Source organism: Pseudophryne corroboree, chromosome 8 (genome assembly GCF_028390025.1).
Source record: "Pseudophryne corroboree isolate aPseCor3 chromosome 8, aPseCor3.hap2, whole genome shotgun sequence".
NCBI classification, from domain to species: domain Eukaryota; kingdom Metazoa; phylum Chordata; class Amphibia; order Anura; family Myobatrachidae; genus Pseudophryne; species Pseudophryne corroboree.
In genome coordinates, this window is record NC_086451.1 from 316,107,212 (window position 1) to 316,127,499 (window position 20,288).

The following is a 20,288-nucleotide window of genomic DNA, read 5'->3' on the forward strand; positions in this document are numbered from 1 at the left end:
AATTATTGTGAAGTCACTACCATAGAGGTATGACTGCAGCTTTTGTAATGCCCACACAATAGCTAGACATTCCTTCTCAATAGTGGCATAAGTCACCTCTCAGTGGAGCAGTTTCGTACTCAAGTAGAAGACTGGGTGCTCATTTTCCTGCCCATCTACATGGCTATGGACAGCTTCTTGACCATAGTTAGAGGCATCAGTATGCACAGTAAATCTGTGTTTAAAATCTGGAGCTTGCAACACAGGAGATTGAGCTAGGGCAGACTAGGGCACAGTTTTCAAATTATCCTGCACCATCTCCATCAGGGATAGCAGCTTCCCCCTGAATTGTACTTCATAGTGTACCACCGACTGTTCAGGGGTGATCAGCTTACTTTGTCTCTCTTTCCTGATGAAATCTAAAGGGCCACATATTTGGTGCCAACATAGAAGTTTAAAGGGTGAGAAGCCGGTGGATTCCTGAGGCACCTCGTGGTATGAAAAGAGGATATGCGGCATGAATCTCTCCCAGTGTCTTCTTTGTGACTCCACAAAGGTATGCAACATCTGTTTCAGGGTACCATTGAGGCATTCCATGAGCTCATTGATCTGCAGATGATAGGGGTACTGATGAGGTGATGCACATGCATCCTTTTACAGAGGCTCTGCATGAGGTTTGACATGAACTGGGTACATTGGTCAATTAACATCTTGTTTGAGACCCACACCCTGGAAAAGATGACTATAAGTGCAACCTTATCTGCCCAGATGGATGACAGAGCCACGACTTCTGGATACCGGGTGACGTAATCTATCACTGTCAAAATATACTATTTCCCAGAGCTACTGGGCATAGCTAGTGGCCCCACAAAATTGACAGCAACCCGTTCGAAAGGTTCTGATATGACTGGCAAGGGGATTAAGGGTTCCTATTTCACATCATCAGGTTTCCCAACCACTTGACATACATGGCATGAACGACAGTAGTTAGTTATGTCTGTATTCATGCTGGGCCAGTAGAAATTGTATTTTAACTGGACCTTGGTTCTGGTCACCCCTAAATGCCCTGCCAGGGGAATCTCATGAGCTACCTTCAGCAACCCTTGCCTATAGGACTGTAACACAACCAGTTGCCTCTCAGCAGTTACATCTGGGTGCCCACTGTTGACCTTTTTTACCAAAACCCATTTCTCCAAAATATTTTCTTTGGGTCATCTTATGCACACAGCTGATTAGCATGAGACCTTACAGACTCCAGAGTTGGGTACATATTCTGACATGTTTTAAATACAATACAAGAGACGGATGTGGAGATCGCACAGGTTGAAGTATATTAAGCAAAGTGTCACTGTGTTGATTGATCAATTTAGGGCTATATATTGCCTGTGTCTAAAATACACAGAGATCAACAATGGAATAAAGACACTTGGGTGCTCCCTGAGAGTATACAGTATAATATAAGGACAAAAAGGATGCATCCCAAAAGACTCTCTTGCAATGGGGCACTCAAATATACCAACAATCACAATGGTGTATATGCTAGAACAATTTGTATTTAAAACTTAGCTTTTACTCATTGGATACAAATAAAATTTGGAGTATCATAATCCTCCAAATTGTTTCTAAAAGGCAAAATATTGACTCCTCACACATAAAGACAAAACACCGTTAAAATGTACACAGGTTCAATGTATTCATATTGGCCTCAGCCAATTCTTCATGCATTGATATACAGTTGTCTGTATGTATAGAAGCAGGATAGACACGCAAGGCTATTACGTAGTTTTCTGGATTCTGCTGCCCCATATTTGCTTCAGCATTGAATACGGGGTGAGAGATCCCTACTCAATTCAGCCTATAGAAAAACAGGAACATTTCTGGGTTGTGGAAGGTGGCTTCGTTTCTGCTTTTGGCTGATGGCTTATAACAGTGGCGGAACTAGCGAGCGGTGGGTCCAGGTGGGACAAAATGCTTTGCACCCCCCCCCCCCCTCATCCTATCCAAGTCCACCCCCTCACCCCTGGAGAGGATCTGGTGAGGGGGACCTGCTCAGGGCCAGAGAAATGGATACCTAGCAACCGTGCCGTAACTAGACATTTTAGCACTGTGTGCAAGAACGGCATTGGAGCCCCACCCCTGCATGCAAAACGGGCAGTGCGTACCGTAGGAGCGCGCAAAAATACATAGGGGCGTGGCTTTGTGGGGAAGGGGTGTGGCCACAAAATAATACCAATTCATATAACTGTGCACAGTAGTCTCCATTATTCAAATTACGCCGCACAGTAGCGCCACTACACCAGGTAGAGACCCGTTTACACGTTACGGTGGACAGATTCCCCTTTTTACACATTAAGGCAGACAGCGTCCCTTTTTTACACCTTACGGTGGACAGATTCCCCTTTTTACACATTACGGCAGACAGCGTGCCCTTTTTACACATTATGGCAGACAGTGTGCCCTTTTTGCACATTATGGCAGGCAGATTCCCCCATTTTACACATTACGGCAGACTGCGTCTCCTTTTTTACACATCACGGCTGACAGCAGAAAGAAAGACAGACAGAAAGAATTATACTTCCTGTCTCCGCTGGCTCAGGCTCCTCGGTGCAGCTTCTGGCAGAGATCCCGATTACCGGGCAGGAGAGAAGGGGGAGGAGGGAGCCGCAGCAGCGCTGTGTTATTGGTGGAGGCGCTGCTGCTGCTGTCCCAGTCCTTCACCATAGGCTGTTCTCCGCCACTGTGAATGGCTGGGATGCGCTTCACAGCGTCCAAACTGTGGCCCTCCAGCTGTTGTGAAACTACATATCCCAGCATGCCCTGACACAGTTTTGCTGTCAGTGAATGCTAAAGCTGTGTCAGGGCATGCTGGGATGTATAGTTTCTCAACAGCTGGAGGGCCGCAGTTTGGACATGCCTGGCCTATGGTGAAGCAGAGGGACAGCAGCAGCAGCGCCTCAACCGATAACAGTGCTGCTGCGGCTCCCTCCTCCACCTCCCTCCTTCCCCCCGTGACAGCTGCGCTCCTCTCCTGTCCTGTGTGCTTTCGGCGACGGTTGCCCGCAGCACACAGCAGCAGGTAATGACTCAGTTTGACTCATTACATGCTTGGGCCCCTGGACAGTGGCGGGCCCCATTGCAACGCACTGGTTGCACTGGCGGTAGTTCCGCCTCTGGTTTATAAGCCAGCGCAGCCGATGAGAGAACTACTGATGTCTTGGAAACCCAGATATGAAAAATAGAGATAGGTATGTGTGCAGGACACTAAGTATGTGTCCTGAGAGGCATAAGATTTGTTAATTACTGCCTGACACTTTTGGAAAAACAATAGAGCAATGCGTGATCCTTCTGAGAGGCATAGATGCTTATCTAAGTAGATCAAGATACAGTCTTGCATATAGATGATTTGTAACAAGCATCACTCTTACATATGTAGCACAGCAAGTTGTGTCTCTTTAGCTATGCAGCCTTTAACATCCGGCAGCTTTATGCAGTTACCAATCAGTGCAGTATATCCTATGTCTGTATTTGACTATACAGCCTGTAACCTCGTGAGCTGTCTCCCCCTTTGTGAGCAAGCCCCCCACGGTGAAACGCACGTCAAAGGAGCTACAGGCATTCCTGCTGAATGCACATGGCAGGACGCCCGTTACAAGTTGCTGGCTGGCAACTTTTAGCCTGGGGAGCAAGTCCAGAGCACTGGCCCATAAGTAATGGCGCCATGTTAAATGGAGGTTTTTTTGTTTTAAAAAAATATTAATAAAAAAAAATTAGGCCTGGTATAAATTGTCCCAAAGATACTTTATTATAAATTTGTCAGTGCGGCTGCGGCTTTAGCAGAGTTGTGTAGCGCAGGGGTGGCCAACCAGCCAGTGGCAAAGAGCCAGAATAGATCTGTAGTCAAGGGTAAGAGCCATATCATGCGCGTACCAAAGCCGCGCAAGCAAAAATGGTGGCATGGTATAGTTGTCACAAAGCCACACCCAATTTTTATGCACACACCTTTCGGTTTGACGTTTGTAGGAGTATGACCTTGTGTCATAACCCCATTTTTAGTCATGTTGTACAGTGCCACATACATATAAAGCCCCTGTACAGTGCCACATACATATAAAAACACCAAAAAATGGGTGCCTCCACAGTGCCAAATACATATATGCCCCCACAGTGCCAGATACATATATGTCCCCACAGTGCCAGATACATATATGTCCCCACAGTGCCAGATACATATATTCCTCCACAGTGCCAGATACATATTTGTCCCTATAGTGCCAGATATGCCCTCACTGCCAGATACACATCTCCCCAGTGCCAGATATGCCCCCACTGCCAGATACACATCTCCCCAGTGCCAGATATGCCCACAGTGTAAAATACACACGTTGCCCCCAGTGCCAGATACAAATGTCCCCCCAGTGCCAGAGATGCCCACAGTGCCAGATACACATGTCCCCCCAGTGCCAGATATACCCCCACTGTTAGCTACACATCTCCTCAGTGCCAGATATGCCCCAGTGCCAAATATGCCCCCACTGCCAGATACACGTCCCCCCAGTGCCAAATATGACCCCACTGTCAACTACACGTCTCCCCAGTGCCAGATATGCCCCCACTGCCAGCTACACATCTCCCCAGTGCTAGATATGCCCCCAGTGCCAGATGCACGTCCCCCCAGTGCCAGATACACGTCCCCCCAGTGCCAGAAACACATGTCCCCCAGTGCCAGATATGAGCCTATTGCCAGATATACGTCCCCCTAGTGCCAGAAATGCCCCCAGTACTAGAAACACATGTCCCCCCAGTGCCAGATACACATGTCCCCACACTGCGCATCCCCAAGTGCTGCTCACCACCGCGCTGCTGCTCTGCTCAGTCTGCTGCTTGTGAGTGGAGGAGAGTGCAGTGTGCGTCTCTCCACACAGGCGTGCGCAGAGACTGACTGGCGGGTGCCGCTCCGGAATTCCCCCCCTCCACGGCATTATAGTGTTCTCTCACATCCCCTGTCCTGGATATAGACTGCTCACCTGGGCGGTCCAGGTGAGCAGTCTATATCCAGGACAGGGGAGGTGAGAGAACACTATAATGCCGTGGAGGGGGGGGCGTCCGGAGCGGCACCCGCCAGTCAGTCTCTGCGCACGCCTATGCCTCTCCTGCCCCTCAGTCTCCACTCTCCGGTGGCGTTGATTCTCTCTAATTAGGCACTGGTCCGTGAGCCACTCAGAGTTCACGGACCGGCAGCTAAGACTCCTGATTGGCTGCCGGTCCACAAGCTCTGATTGGCTCATGGGCCGGCGCTGGGCACTGCAGACTAGGGCAGCAAGAGGCGCCGCGGGAGCTTACGAGCCGTGTGCAGAGATATGCTGTGCTACATATGTAAGAGTAATGCTTGTTATGGGTGGTATTCATGTGACCGACGGTCGGGAGACCGATGGTCACATGACCTCCTCCAGCATCCCGACCCCCACTATCCCGATGGTCGGCATGCCGACCAACAGGGACTATTTCCACTCGTGGGTGTCCATGACACCCATAGAGTGGGAATAGAACCCGTGGCGACCGTAGGTCACCACCGAGCCTGCAGCGTGGCGAGCGCAGTGAGCCCGCAAGGGGCTTGCTGCACTCGCCCCTCCCCGCCGGGATCCCGGCGTCGGTAAGCTGACCGGCGGTCAGGAGACCGCCGGTCAGCCATACTACACCCGCTTGTTACAAATCATCTGTATGCAACACTGTATCTTGATATACTTAGATAAGCATCTATGCCTCTCAGAAGGATCACACATTGCTCTATTATTTTTCCAAAAGTGTCAGGCAGTAATTAACAAATCTTATGCCTCTCAGGACACATACTTAGGGGTATATTTACTAAGCTCCCGATTTTGACCGATTTGGTGTTTTTTGTTCAAAGTGTCATCTCGGGAATTTACTAAACTCAAATCTCGGCAGTGATGAGGGCATTCGTATTTTTTTTACGGCTGTGTTGTAAAAATACGAATGAATACACCATCGGTCAAACGCGGCTGTTTAGGTATAGAACTCGGTCATTTACTTTGCATTCGTATTTAAAATCTCTACCGTGAAAATGCATTTGCGGCCGTGAAAAAAGCCAATTCGTAAAAAAATGCGGAAAAAAAATAGACCTGCTTTTGAGAAGCGTGTTTACATGTGTTTCCAATTCTACATTAATCACACCTGAATTTTTTGACCTTTAAAAGGGACCCAAGCACATTTTTCTAATCTCTCACTCTGAAATGGCTGCTGCCGTGTGTAGTACTGATTTCTTGTTTGCTGGGGGATACCTGAGACTGCTCCATGAGGCTACAATAAACCAGGGCCAGGAAACTGAACATGGTCAGCAGGTTGTACAGGTGCCGCGGAGGCTGCGCAGGCCTTGTTTTTTTAGGGGGCGTTTAAACTTGAACGCATTGGCCGATGACCAGGTTATACAGATGTTCCGGCTAAATAGAAACAACATTTTCCGTCTGTATGACCTTGTCAAACTGAACCTAGACCCTGAGACAGCACGCTCTCGCTCTGTCTCAGGCCTGCACAAACTCCTGGCTGTGTTGCACTTTATGGCTACTGGTAGCTTCCAGGCTGTGACTGGTGATGTAATTGGTATCTCCCAGCCCACCTTTTCAAAATATTTAAATCAGGTGAGTTAAAACATACATACACGTCTATGTCTAAGTGGTGCTTCTGTTATGTAATATAACACAGTATTGTATTTATTACAGGTCATGACACTCACCTTATATTTTGTAATGTCCACTCAGGTTTTGGATGTCTTGGATCCCCACATAGATGCCTCTATCTGCTTCCCTACCCAGGAGTCGCAGTGGCATGCAGTCAGGGTAGCTTTCTATGAGCTTACTGGCATGCCCAATGTGCTGGGTGCCATAGATTGCACACACGTTGAGCTGAGACCACCTAGGGGCAGGCAATATATTTATACCAATAGACATCTGGGCCAATCCACTAATGTCCAGGTTGTTTGTGATGCAAATCTAAAAATTATGAGTGTTGTTGCGGGTTACCCTGGCGGCTGCCATGACTCCTTCATCCTCAGTCAGTCATCCCTCTTTGATAAGTTTGATGCCGGACAAATGCCTGATGGCTGGCTGCTGGGTATGTTCCAAGTGTGTTGTGTGTATGTGTGGTAACTTCAACCTCGTCATTATGGGGTTTTTTTCTCCATAAACCACATGTCCTAATGTTGCCTATATCTGTCTTTCAGGAGATGGTGGTTATGGCTGCTACTCTTGGCTCCTTACTCCATTGTCCCAACCTGATTCTCCTGCTGAACACAGTTATAATAATGCACATAAGTCCACGCGGAATGTGATAGAAAGATGTTTTGGGGTGCTGAAATCTAGGTTTCGGTGTCTGGATAAGTCTGCATGGCTTTTGTTGTATAGTCCCTCAAAGGTGACTAGGATTGTGTTCTGCTGCTGTTTTTTTCATAACATGTGTTTGCGCCATCTGCCACATGTTGGTGATGAAGAAAACAGTCAGCAAGTAGGTGAGTTAGAAACATCTGGCGACAGTGTGAGTACAGATGTAGGGAGGCAGGTAAGGCAAGAAGTGATTCTGCGTTATTTTATCGGTAAGTATTATTTATTCATAATTAACCTTGCCTAACACCAATTATAAAATGTTTGATAGGTCTGAATTCTGTGTGTTGCGTTATTGTTTGTTATTTCTCATGTTGTTTACAGTTAGGCAATAAAATGTATAACTGACACTGTCACTCATTAACAAATGAAACATTGCACATATTGCGTATGATTAATTTATTACCTTAAACTCAGGCATTTTGAGTGAATCAATTAGATAATTAGTAATTTTCTAATAACATACTGTAGTTGGTGCTGCAGCCTTTATCATTTCTTTGTTTTTTGTTTGCTGAGTGCAGAGGATTGGGCTGGTTCATTGGTCCTGGTTCTGCTGGATCGTCTAACTGGGGAGGTAACTGGGGTCTGGCTTGGTGTGGTTGTTCCTGAGCTTGAGCTTAGTTGGTGTGATGCCAACACATTTAGGCTTTGGCTCAGGTTGTTGAGACTTGCTGTGAGTTGTGTAGTTGCGGCAGTGTTGTTGGCAATGAGTTGGGAGAGGCTTTCATTTATTAATTGGTTATGTTGTATAATTTGTATGAGGGCTTGTTGCTGCCGCTGTTGGTCATCCATGATTCTTTGTAAATTTGCGTGCATTTGGCTGTTGTCTGCCCTCATCTGCTACATAGAATTTGCTACTCTGCCAACTTAAACTATCAGTCTGCCTGAGTTCCGACTGAGTCTAGGTAGATGATGGGGCAGACTGGCAAGGTATTCGCTGTGGGTGTTCAGACAGGCATAGTGTTGCGCCTGTTGTGTGGCCCAACTGGACCAAAACTCTGGGCCCATTTGTTGCTGGGGTGGTGTTGGGCTCAATTGGGGGCTGTGGGATGTTCGGGGTGGTTGGGTTATGTCCTGCGGCGTGGTTGGCTGGTTTGGATCAATCGCTTGCAGGTGTAGTGTGTACGATTCCTGCAAGTCAGTTTCCTGCTGGGTATCCTCGGGCATGATGGGTGGTTCTGTATGGGGTTGAAGACAGCCACTATTTAGTCAATATTTAGCATTGGGTTTTTTTAGCTTTACGTTAACATGCATTACTTCTTAATATTCATGTTGTAAATGATAAATAGATTGTGCGCTAAACTAAACAATTTAGGTCACCTTTTTGTAGAAATATGTGGCTTCTTACGTTCCCTACTCAGTTCAAAAATGTTTCAGGGAATTGTTGGACTCTGAGCCATAATTAATGTGCTAACACGAAGAACTCTAACAAATACAAATTACTACATTTACATATTGTGTATGAAGCTTACTTTTGTAAAATACACACAATACATTAAATGTGTTGAGCAATACACTCATACATTGTTCAAAGCAGTCAGTGGTCTGCCCAAAACTTGATTAAATATAGTGCAAATAAATGAAATAAAAAATATGGTAGAAAATGTCTTAAGGTGGGCGATGTTTAGAACTGGTGATGTTGGCCATGCAAAACAATCGGAATAGACTTAACATTTATGTTGCTGTTTCTAGCAAAATTAAAAAAACAAATAATTGGTTGCTATGGACAACATCACATCTGAAAAAAAATAATCTTACTAACGTTACCCCCATGTGCTTGCTGTTGGGGATTATTACAAGGATAAGTGTTTTTTTTTAACACATTTTTCTCTGACGTCCTAAGTGGATGCTGGGGACTCCGTCAGGACCATGGGGATTAGCGGCTCCGCAGGAGACAGGGCACAAAACTAAAGCTTTAGGATCAGGTGGTGTGTACTGGCTCCTCCCCCTATGACCCTCCTCCAAGCCTCAGTTAGGTTTTTGTGCCCGTCCGAGCAGGGTGCAATCTAGGTGGCTCTCTTAAGGAGCTGCTTAGAAAAAGTTTTTTAGGTTTCTTATTTTCAGTGAGTCCTGCTGGCAACAGGCTCACTGCATCGAGGGACTTAGGGGAGAGAAGTTCAACTCACCTGCGTGCAGGATGGATTGGCTTCTTAGGCTACTGGACACCATTAGCTCCAGAGGGAGTCGGAACACAGGTCTCACCCTGGGGTTCGTCCCGGAGCCGCGCCGCCGACCCCCCTTGCAGATGCTGAAGATTGAAGGTCCAGAAACCGGCGGCAGAAGGCTTTTCAGTCTTCATGAAGGTAGCGCACAGCACTGCAGCTGTGCGCCATTGTTGTCACACACTTCACACCAACGGTCACGGAGGGTGCAGGGCGTTGCTGGGGGCGCCCTGGGCAGCAATGTATAATACCTTATTCTGGCTAAAAATACATCACATATAGCCCCTGGAGGCTATATGGATGTATTTAACCCCTGCCAGGTCTCAGAAAAATGGGAGAAGAAGCCCGCCGAAAAGGGGGCGGGGCCTATTCTCCTCAGCACACAGCGCCATTTTCCCTCACAGAAATGCTGGTGGGAAGGCTCCCAGGCTCTCCCCTGCACTGCACTACAGAAACAGGGTTAAAACAGAGAGGGGGGGGCACTTATTTGGCGATATGTATATATATATATTAAAATGCTATAAGGGAAAAACACTTATATAAAGGTTGTCCCTGTATAATATAGCGTTTTTGGTGTGTGCTGGCAAACTCTCCCTCTGTCTCCCCAAAGGGCTAGTGGGGTCCTGTCCTCTATCAGAGCATTCCCTGTGTGTGTGCTGTGTGTCGGTACTTGTGTGTCGACATGTATGAGGACGATGTTGGTGAGGAGGCGGAGCAATTGCCTGTAATGGTGATGTCACTCTCTAGGGAGTCGACACCGGAATGGATGGCTTATTTAAGGAATTACGTGATAATGTCAACACGCTGCAAGGTCGGTTGACGACATGAGACGGCCGGCAAACCAATTAGTACCTGTCCAGGCGTCTAAAACACCGTCAGGGGCGTTAAAACGTCCTTTTTACCTCAGTCGGTCGACACAGACACGGACACTGACTCCAGTGTCGACGGTGAGGAAACAAACGTATTTTCCTTTAGGGCCACACGTTACTTGTTAAGGGCAATGAAGGAGATGTTACATATTTCTGATACTACAAGTACCACAAAAAAGGGTATTATGTGGAGTGTGAAAAAACTACATGTGGTTTTTCCTGAATCAGATAAATTAAATGAAGTGTGTGATGATGCGTGGGTTTCCCCCGATAGAAAATTATTGGCGGTATACCCTTTCCCGCCAGAAGTTATGGCGCGTTGGGAAACACACCTTAGGGTGGATAAGGCGCTCACACGCTTATAAAAACAAGTGGCGTTACCGTCTCCAGATACGGACGCCCTCAAGGAGCCAACTGATAGGAGGTTGGAAAATATCCTAAAAAGTATATACACACATACTGGTGTTATACTGCGACCAGCGATCGCCTCAGCCTGGATGGGCAGCGCTGGGGTGGCTTGGTCGGATTCCCTGACTGGAAATATTGATACCCTTGACAGGGACAGTATTTTATTGACTATAGAGCATTTAAAAGATGCATTTCTATATATGCGAAACTCTGGCATCAAGAGTAAGTGCGATGTCCATATCTGCCAGACGATGTTTATGGACACGACAGTGGTCAGGTGATGCAGATTCCAAACGGCACATGGAAGTATTGCCGTATAAAGGGGAGGAGTTATTTGGGGTCGGTCCATCGGACCTGGTGGCCACGGCAACAGCTAGAAAATCCACCTTTTTTACCCCAAGTCACATCTCAGCAGAAAAAGACATAGTCTTTTCAGCCTCAGTCCTTTCGTCCCCATAATATCTGCCCAGGGATAGAGGTAAGGGAAGAAGACTGCAGCAGGCAGCCCATTCCCAGGAACAGAAGCCTTCCACCGCTTCTGCCAAGTCCTCAGCATGACGCTGGGGCCGTACAAACAGGTGCGGTGGGGGGGTCGTCTCAAGAGTTTCAGCACGCAGTGGGCTCACTCGCAAGTGGACCCCTGGATCCTACAAGTAGTATCCCAGGGGTACAGATTGGAAATTCGAGACGTCTCCCCCTCGCAAGTTCCTGAAGTTTGCTTTACCAACGTCTACCTCCGACAGGGAGGCAGTATTGGAAACAATTCACAAGCTGTATTCCCAGCAGGTGATAATCAAAGTACCCCTCCTACAACAAGTAAAGGGGTATTATTCCACACTATATTGTGGTACTGAAGCCAGACGGCTCGGTGAGACCTATTCTAAATGGAGTCACTCAGAGCAGTGATAGCGGACCAGGAAGAAGGGGACTATATGGTGTCCCTGGACATCAAGGATGCTTACCTCCATGTCCAAATTTGCCCTTCTCACAAAGGGTACCTCAGGTTCGTGGTACAAAACTGTCACTATCAGTTTCAGACGCTGCCGTTTGGATTGTCCACGGCACCCCGGGTCTTTACCAAGGTAATGGCCGAAATGATGATTCTTCTTCAAAGAAAAGGCGTCTTAATTATCCCTTACTTGGACGATCTCCTGATAAGGGCAAGGTCCAGAGAACAGTTGGAGGTCGGAGTAGCACTATCTCAAGTAGTTCTACGACAGCACGGGTGGATTCTAAATATTCCAAAATCGCAGCTGTCTCCGACGACACGTCTGCTGTCCCTAGGGATGATTCTGGACACAGTCCAGAAAAAGGTGTTTCTCCCGGAGGAGAAAGCCAGAGAGTTATCCGAGCTAGTCAGGAACCTCCAAAAACCAGGAAAAGTGTCAGTGCATCATTGCACAAGGGTCCTGGGAAAAATGGTGGCTTCTTACGAAGCGATTCCATTCGGCAGATTTCACGCAAGAACTTTTCAGTGGGATCTGCTGGACAAATGGTCCGGATCGCATCTTCAGATGCATCAGCGGATAACCCTGTCTCCAAGGACAAGGGTGTCTCTTCTGTGGTGGCTGCAGAGTGCTCATCTACTAAAGGGCCACAGTTATGCATTCAGGACTGGGTCCTGGTGACCACGGATTCCAGCTTGAAAGGCTGGGGAGCAGTCACACAGGGAAAAAATTTCCAGGGAGTGTGATCAAGTCTGGGGACTTCTCTCCGCATAAATATACTGGAGCTAAGAGCAATTTACAATGCTCTAAGCTTAGCAAGACCTCTGCTTCAAGGTCAGCCGGTATTGATCCAGTGGGACAACATCACGGCAGTCGCCCACGTAAACAGACAGGGCGGCACAAGAAGCAGGAGGACAATGGCAGAAACTGCAAGGATTCTTCGCTGGGCGGAAGATCATGTGATAGCACTGTCAGCAGTTTTCATTCCGGGAGTGGACAACTGGGAAGCAGACTTCCTCAGCACGACCTCCACCCGGGAGAGTGGGGACTTCATCGAGAAGTTTTTTCCACATGATTGTGCACCGTTGGGAAAGACCAAAGGTGGACATGATGGCGTCCCGCCTGAACAAAAAACTGGACAGGTATTGCGCCAGGTCAAGAGACCCTCAGGCAATAGCTGTGGACGTTCTGGTAACACCAGGGGTGTACCAGTCGGTGTATGTGTTCCCTCCTCTGCTTCTCATACCAAAGGTACTGAGAATTATAAGACGTAGAGGAGTAAGAACTATACTCGTGGCTCCGGATGGGCCAAGAAGGACTTGGTACCCGGAACTTCAAGAGATGCTCACAGAGGACTCAGGGCCTCTGCCGATAAGAAGGGACTTGTTTCAGCAAGTACCATGTCTGTTCCAAGACTTACCGCGGCTGCGTTTGACGGCATGGCGGTTGAACGCCGGATCCTAAGGGAAAAAGGCATTCCGGAAGAGGTCATTCCTACCCTGGTCAAAGCCAGGAAGGAGGTGACCGCACAACATTATCACCACATGTGGCGAAAATATGTTGCGTGGTGTGAGGCCAGGAAGGCCCCACGAAGAAATTTCAACTCGGTCGATTCCTGCATTTCCTGCAAACAGGAGTGTCTATGGGCCTCAAATTGGGGTCCATTAAGGTTCAAATTTCGGCCCTGTCGATTTTCTTCCAGAAAGAATTGGCTTCAGTTCCTGAAGTCCAGAAATTTGACAAGGGAGTACTGCATATACAACCCCCTTTTGTGCCTCCAGTGGCACTGTGGGATCTCAACGTAGTCCTGGGATTCCTCAAATCACGTTGGTTTAAACCGCTCAAATCTGTGGATTTGAAATATCTCACATGGAAAGTGACCATGATGTTGGCCCTGCCTCGGCCAGGCGAGTGTCAGAATTGGCGGCTTTGTCTCACAAAAGCCCATATCTGATTGTCCATTCGGACAGGGCAGAGCTGCGGACTCGTCCCCAGTTTCTCCCTAAGTTGGTGTCAGCGTTTCATCTGAACCAGCTTATTGTGGTACCAGCGGCTACTAGAGACTTGGAGGACTCCAAGTTGCTAGATGTTGTCAGGGCCCTGAAAATATAGATTTCCAGGACGCCTGGAGTCAGGAAAACTGATTTGCTGTTATCCTGTATGCACCCAAAAAACTGGGTGCTCTTGCTTCTAAGCAGACGATTGCTAGTTGAATGTGTAGTACAATTCAGCTTGCACATTCTGTGGCAGGACTGCCACAGCCAATATATATAAATGCCCATTCCACAAGGAAGGTGGGCTCATCTTGGGCGACTGCCCGAGGGGTCTCGGCTTAACAACTTTGCCGAGCTGCTACTTGGTCAGGGGCACACCCTGGCTGAGGAGGACCTGGAGTTCTCTCACTCGGTGCTGCAGAGTCATCCGCACTCTCCCGCCCGTTTGGGAGCTTTGGTATAATCCCCATGGTCCTGACGGAGTCCCCAGCATCCACTTAGGACGTCAGAGAAAATAAGATTTTACTTACCGATAAATCTATTTCTCGTAGTCCGTAGTGGATGCTGGGCGCCCATCCCAAGTGCGGATTGTCTGCAATACTTGTACATAGTTGTTGTTACAAAAAAATCGGGTTGTTATTGTTGTGAGCCGTCTGTTCAGAGGCTCCTACGTTTGTCATACTGTTAACTGGGTTCAGATCACAAGTTATACGGTGTGATTGGTGTGGCTGGTATGAGTCTTACCCGGGATTCAATATCCTTCCTTATTGTGTACGCTCGTCCGGGCACAGTATCCTAACTGAGGCTTGGAGGAGGGTCATAGGGGGAGGAGCCAGTACACACCACCTGATCCTAAAGCTTTAGTTTTGTGCCCTGTCTCCTGCGGAGCCGCTAATCCCCATGGTCCTGACAGAGTCCCCAGCATCCACTACGGACTACGAGAAATAGATTTATCGGTAAGTAAAATCTTATTTTTTTGGCTGTGCACAAACACTGGGGCAGATGTATTAACCTGGAGAAGGCATAAGGAAGTGATAAACCAGTGATATGTGCAAGGTGATAAAGGCACCAGCCAATCAGCTCCAATATGTAAATTAACAGTTAGGATCTGATTGGCTGCTGCCTTTATCACCTTGCACATATCACTGGTTTATCACTTCCTTATGCCTTCTCCAGGTTAATACATCTACCCCACTGTTTTTTAAAGTTTTTACAATTAATTGTTATGTTTACTCACCAGACAGCTGAGGGGATTGTGGTTCCTCGCTTTGTGGACTGGCCAAAATGGCTTGTGGTGGCTGGGACGACACTGCTAGAGATGCGCCGTTGTGGTGGTGAGGATGCGGGTGGATATTCCGCCTCAACACGGCGTCTCTTGGTACCCATCTTATGGAGACTATCCAAGCCCTGTGATGGTCGTCTTAGTGGAGGGGTGTTTGATGAAGAAGGACCTATGTGATAAGATAAACATTAAAATTCTGCATTTCTATGTGTTTTCAGAATATGTGTATACACTAAATTCTTACCTGCATCGCCAGCATCTGCATCTCTTGGCAGTGTGGGTTGTGGCCTGGCTGTGCTGCGTCTCTTTCGTACTGTAGAAATATGAAGATTGTCCTTATGAACATTATATTATGTTTATATGTTTATGCAAAAACCTTATTGTGATGTTAACATATGAGGAACCTGATGAGAAGTAAACAAAACTATGCTTATGCTTTTCTGCCTAACTTCATTGGGTGTGTATACTTAAATTAAGAAACAATTACACCAACCAATCCATACCCAAAGGTACAGAATTCACAATATTATACTACTAAAAACCCAACCGTGGTAGCTTAACACAACCAGAATATTGCTCTGTACAGATGTAGCCACCTTTATCTTGACTGTTTCTCCGCCGAGACGGGCGTTTAGCCACGCTAAGGCGATAGCTGAGTTTAATCACAGGCAGGCGCGTTGAGACGATCTAGATACTCATCATGCATTACACATCTCCACCACTGTGTGGCTAATGCTCCACTAATCCAGTACTTTCGATCGTACAGTATAGCGGCGGATTGATCTACAGCTCTGGCAATACTGTAGGCGTAACGGGAGGCGGTGGAAAAAGTATGGAGTACAGTACTGTATGTGTATGGAGACGCAACTACAGTAATTGTGTAAAAGGAAGAATGTACAGTACAATGTATAAACACCGTGCTTTTAAAATATATGAGCGTCTGAGTTCGCTAATGCATAATGGGAATGGAGGACTAGCAGAAGGCGGAGGAAAACACCGTGCTTTACAAATGCGAGCGTCCGAGTCCTCTAAGGCATAAACCAACAGCAATGGGGCGGGGGCCGGGCGCTGTTTGCAGTACTTTCACACATGAAATTAGAAATCTCTCATGAGGCGTCGTGGGCTAGGGGTGAAGGCTCCCACCTCCCTCACTGGGGGTCCAGGGTTCGAGACATGATGTGCTTTCTTTCTTTTTTTTTTTTTTTCTGTAATAATGCACTGTATTATTTTATTTACATTGTAAGACAGTCAATGGAAGGATGCACACAGGTTTCACATAAATCAAAGTACATCTGCAGGAGCGATTCTTTACGCTAAATGCACCCAAACAGCGTGAATGAAATGAGTGTATTCTGACGCTACCAACTAAGCAAAACAGTACTGTAGATCTTCAGCGTTTGTGCATTGCACAGGACCTGAATTTCCTCCCTGTGCAGGCCCCCAGGGGGGAAGGGCGATGGGGGTAGGGGGGAGACGATGGAAAATACTGTGCCTTTGAAATGTAATTACAGTACATGAGCGTCCGAGTACACTACGGCATACTGTAAACCAACACCAATGGGAAGGAAGTGCCAACCTTATTTTTAATGTGTTCCCGTGACATTCACTTTAACATTTTTTTTTTTCTCTCCAATACAGTACATCCAATGGAAGGATGCACACAGGTTTCACATAAATCAAAGTACATCTGCAGGAGCGATTCTTTACGCTAAATGCAACCTACAGTACGGTACTGTAAGTGAGCAAAATAGTACTACAGTGGGCGTTTGTGTATTGCACATGACCTGCATTCCCTCCCTGTCTACTGCATGATCTGTGCAGGCTCCCATGGGGGAAGGGCAACAGGCTAGCAGGAGGCGGAGGAAAACACCGTGCTTTACAAATGCGAGCGTCCGAGTCCTCTAAGGCATAAACCAACAGCAATGGGGCGAGGGCCGGGCGCTGTTTGCAGTACTTTCACACATGAAATTAGAAATCTCTCATGAGGCATCGTGGGCTAGGGGTGAAGGCTCCCACCTCCCTCACTGGGGGTCCAGGGTTCGAGACATGATGTGCTTTCTTTCTTTTTTTTTTTTTTTTCTGTAATAATGCACTGTATTATTTTATTTACATTGTAAGACAGTCAATGGAAGGATGCACACAGGTTTCACATAAATCAAAGTACATCTGCAGGAGCGATTCTTTACGCTAAATGCACCCAAACAGCGTGAATGAAATGAGTGTATTCTGACGCTACCAACTAAGCAAAACAGTACTGTAGATCTTCAGCGTTTGTGCATTGCACAGGACCTGAATTTCCTCCCTGTGCAGGCCCCCAGGGGGGAAGGGCGATGGGGGTAGGGGGGAGACGATGGAAAATACTGTGCCTTTGAAATGCAATTACAGTACATGAGCGTCCGAGTACACTACGGCATACTGTAAACCAACACCAATGGGAAGGAAGTGCCAACCTTATTTTTAATGTGTTCCCGTGACATTCACTTTAACATTTTTTTTTTTCTCTCCAATACAGTACATCCAATGGAAGGATGCACACAGGTTTCACATAAATCAAAGTACATCTGCAGGAGCGATTCTTTACGCTAAATGCAACCTACAGTACGGTACTGTAAGTGAGCAAAATAGTACTACAGTGGGCGTTTGTGTATTGCACATGACCTGCATTCCCTCCCTGTCTACTGCATGATCTGTGCAGGCTCCCATGGGGGAAGGGCAACAGGCTAGCAGGAGGCGGAGGAAAACACCGTGCTTTACAAATGCGAGCGTCCGAGTCCTCTAAGGCATAAACCAACAGCAATGGGGCGAGGGCCGGGCGCTGTTTGCAGTACTTTCACACATGAAATTAGAAATCTCTCATGAGGCATCGTGGGCTAGGGGTGAAGGCTCCCACCTCCCTCACTGGGGGTCCAGGGTTCGAGACATGATGTGCTTTCTTTCTTTTTTTTTTTTTTTTCTGTAATAATGCACTGTATTATTTTATTTACATTGTAAGACAGTCAATGGAAGGATGCACACAGGTTTCACATAAATCAAAGTACATCTGCAGGAGCGATTCTTTACGCTAAATGCACCCAAACAGCGTGAATGAAATGAGTGTATTCTGACGCTACCAACTAAGCAAAACAGTACTGTAGATCTTCAGCGTTTGTGCATTGCACAGGACCTGAATTTCCTCCCTGTGCAGGCCCCCAGGGGGGAAGGGCGATGGGGGTAGGGGGGAGACGATGGAAAATACTGTGCCTTTGAAATGCAATTACAGTACATGAGCGTCCGAGTACACTACGGCATACTGTAAACCAACACCAATGGGAAGGAAGTGCCAACCTTATTTTTAATGTGTTCCCGTGACATTCACTTTAACATTTTTTTTTTCTCTCCAATACAGTACATCCAATGGAAGGATGCACACAGGTTTCACATAAATCAAAGTACATCTGCAGGAGCGATTCTTTACGCTAAATGCAACCTACAGTACGGTACTGTAAGTGAGCAAAATAGTACTACAGTGGGCGTTTGTGTATTGCACATGACCTGCATTCCCTCCCTGTCTACTGCATGATCTGTGCAGGCTCCCATGGGGGAAGGGCAACAGGCTAGCAGGAGGCGGAGGAAAACACCGTGCTTTACAAATGCGAGCGTCCGAGTCCTCTAAGGCATAAACCAACAGCAATGGGGCGAGGGCCGGGCGCTGTTTGCAGTACTTTCACACATGAAATTAGAAATCTCTCATGAGGCATCGTGGGCTAGGGGTGAAGGCTCCCACCTCCCTCACTGGGGGTCCAGGGTTCGAGACATGATGTGCTTTCTTTCTTTTTTTTTTTTTTTCTGTAATAATGCACTGTATTATTTTATTTACATTGTAAGACAGTCAATGGAAGGATGCACACAGGTTTCACATAAATCAAAGTACATCTGCAGGAGCGATTCTTTACGCTAAATGCACCCAAACAGCGTGAATGAAATGAGTGTATTCTGACGCTACCAACTAAGCAAAACAGTACTGTAGATCTTCAGCGTTTGTGCATTGCACAGGACCTGAATTTCCTCCCTGTGCAGGCCCCCAGGGGGGAAGGGCGATGGGGGTAGGGGGGAGACGATGGAAAATACTGTGCCTTTGAAATGCAATTACAGTACATGAGCGTCCGAGTACACTACGGCATACTGTAAACCAACACCAATGGGAAGGAAGTGCCAACCTTATTTTTAATGTGTTCCCGTGACATTCACTTTAACATTTTTTTTTTTCTCTCCAATACAGTACATCCAATGGAAGGATGCACACAGGTTTCACATAAATCAAAGTACATCTGCAGGAGCGATTCTTTACGCTAAATGCAACCTACAGTACGGTACTGTAAGTGAGCAAAATAGTACTACAGTGGGCGTTTGTGTATTGCACATGACCTGCATTCCCTCCCTGTCTACTGCATGATCTGTGCAGGCTCCCATGGGGGAAGGGCAACAGGCTAGCAGGAGGCGGAGGAAAACACCGTGCTTTACAAATGCGAGCGTCCGAGTCCTCTAAGGCATAAACCAACAGCAATGGGGCGAGGGCCGGGCGCTGTTTGCAGTACTTTCACACATGAAATTAGAAATCTCTCATGAGGCATCGTGGGCTAGGGGTGAAGGCTCCCACCTCCCTCACTGGGGGTCCAGGGTTCGAGACATGATGTGCTTTCTTTCTTTTTTTTTTTTTTCTGTAATAATGCACTGTATTATTTTATTTACATTGTAAGACAGTCAATGGAAGGATGCACACAGGTTTCACATAAATCAAAGTACATCTGCAGGAGCGATTCTTTACGCTAAATGCACCCAAACAGCGTGAATGAAATGAGTGTATTCTGACGGACTGTGCATCTTCGGTATTTGTGTATAGCATAAGACCTGTGAAGGCTCCCAGGAGGGAAGGGCGTAGGGCAAGACAGTGGAAAATACTGTGGTCAAAGAAAGGGCATATTTAAAACTAAGGGAAACTGTCACAAAGTACAGTAACTACAGTACTGTACGTTGAATGCCTGGAACGCACGACGTCTGAGACGCACGACGTCTGAGACGCACGACGTCTGGATCGCTCATTGAGCATAAGCATGGCTGCTGTACGTGACCGTCCCTATGCTCTGGGTGAGCTGCGTCTCCTCGTTCGCTGGCGGGACAGAACTCTCGCCAGCAACGAGGAGAAAGTTAGAGCATATAGGAGGGCAAGTAGGGCTATCCTCCAGACCTACAACCGGAGGAGAACGGTGAGGTCTCTCC

The 20,288-nt window shown here is 47.2% G+C and overlaps 1 long non-coding RNA gene across 1 annotated transcript in view; it reads left to right on the top strand.

The window, feature by feature from the left end:
• Positions 1–20,288, top strand: part of LOC134949058 (uncharacterized) — a 104,808-nt gene that overhangs the window by 15,100 nt on the left and 69,420 nt on the right. Inside the window, exon 2 of the long non-coding RNA XR_010183092.1 lies at positions 405–535. This is a non-coding gene — a long non-coding RNA (uncharacterized LOC134949058). The remainder of the gene's footprint in view (positions 1–404; positions 536–20,288) is intronic.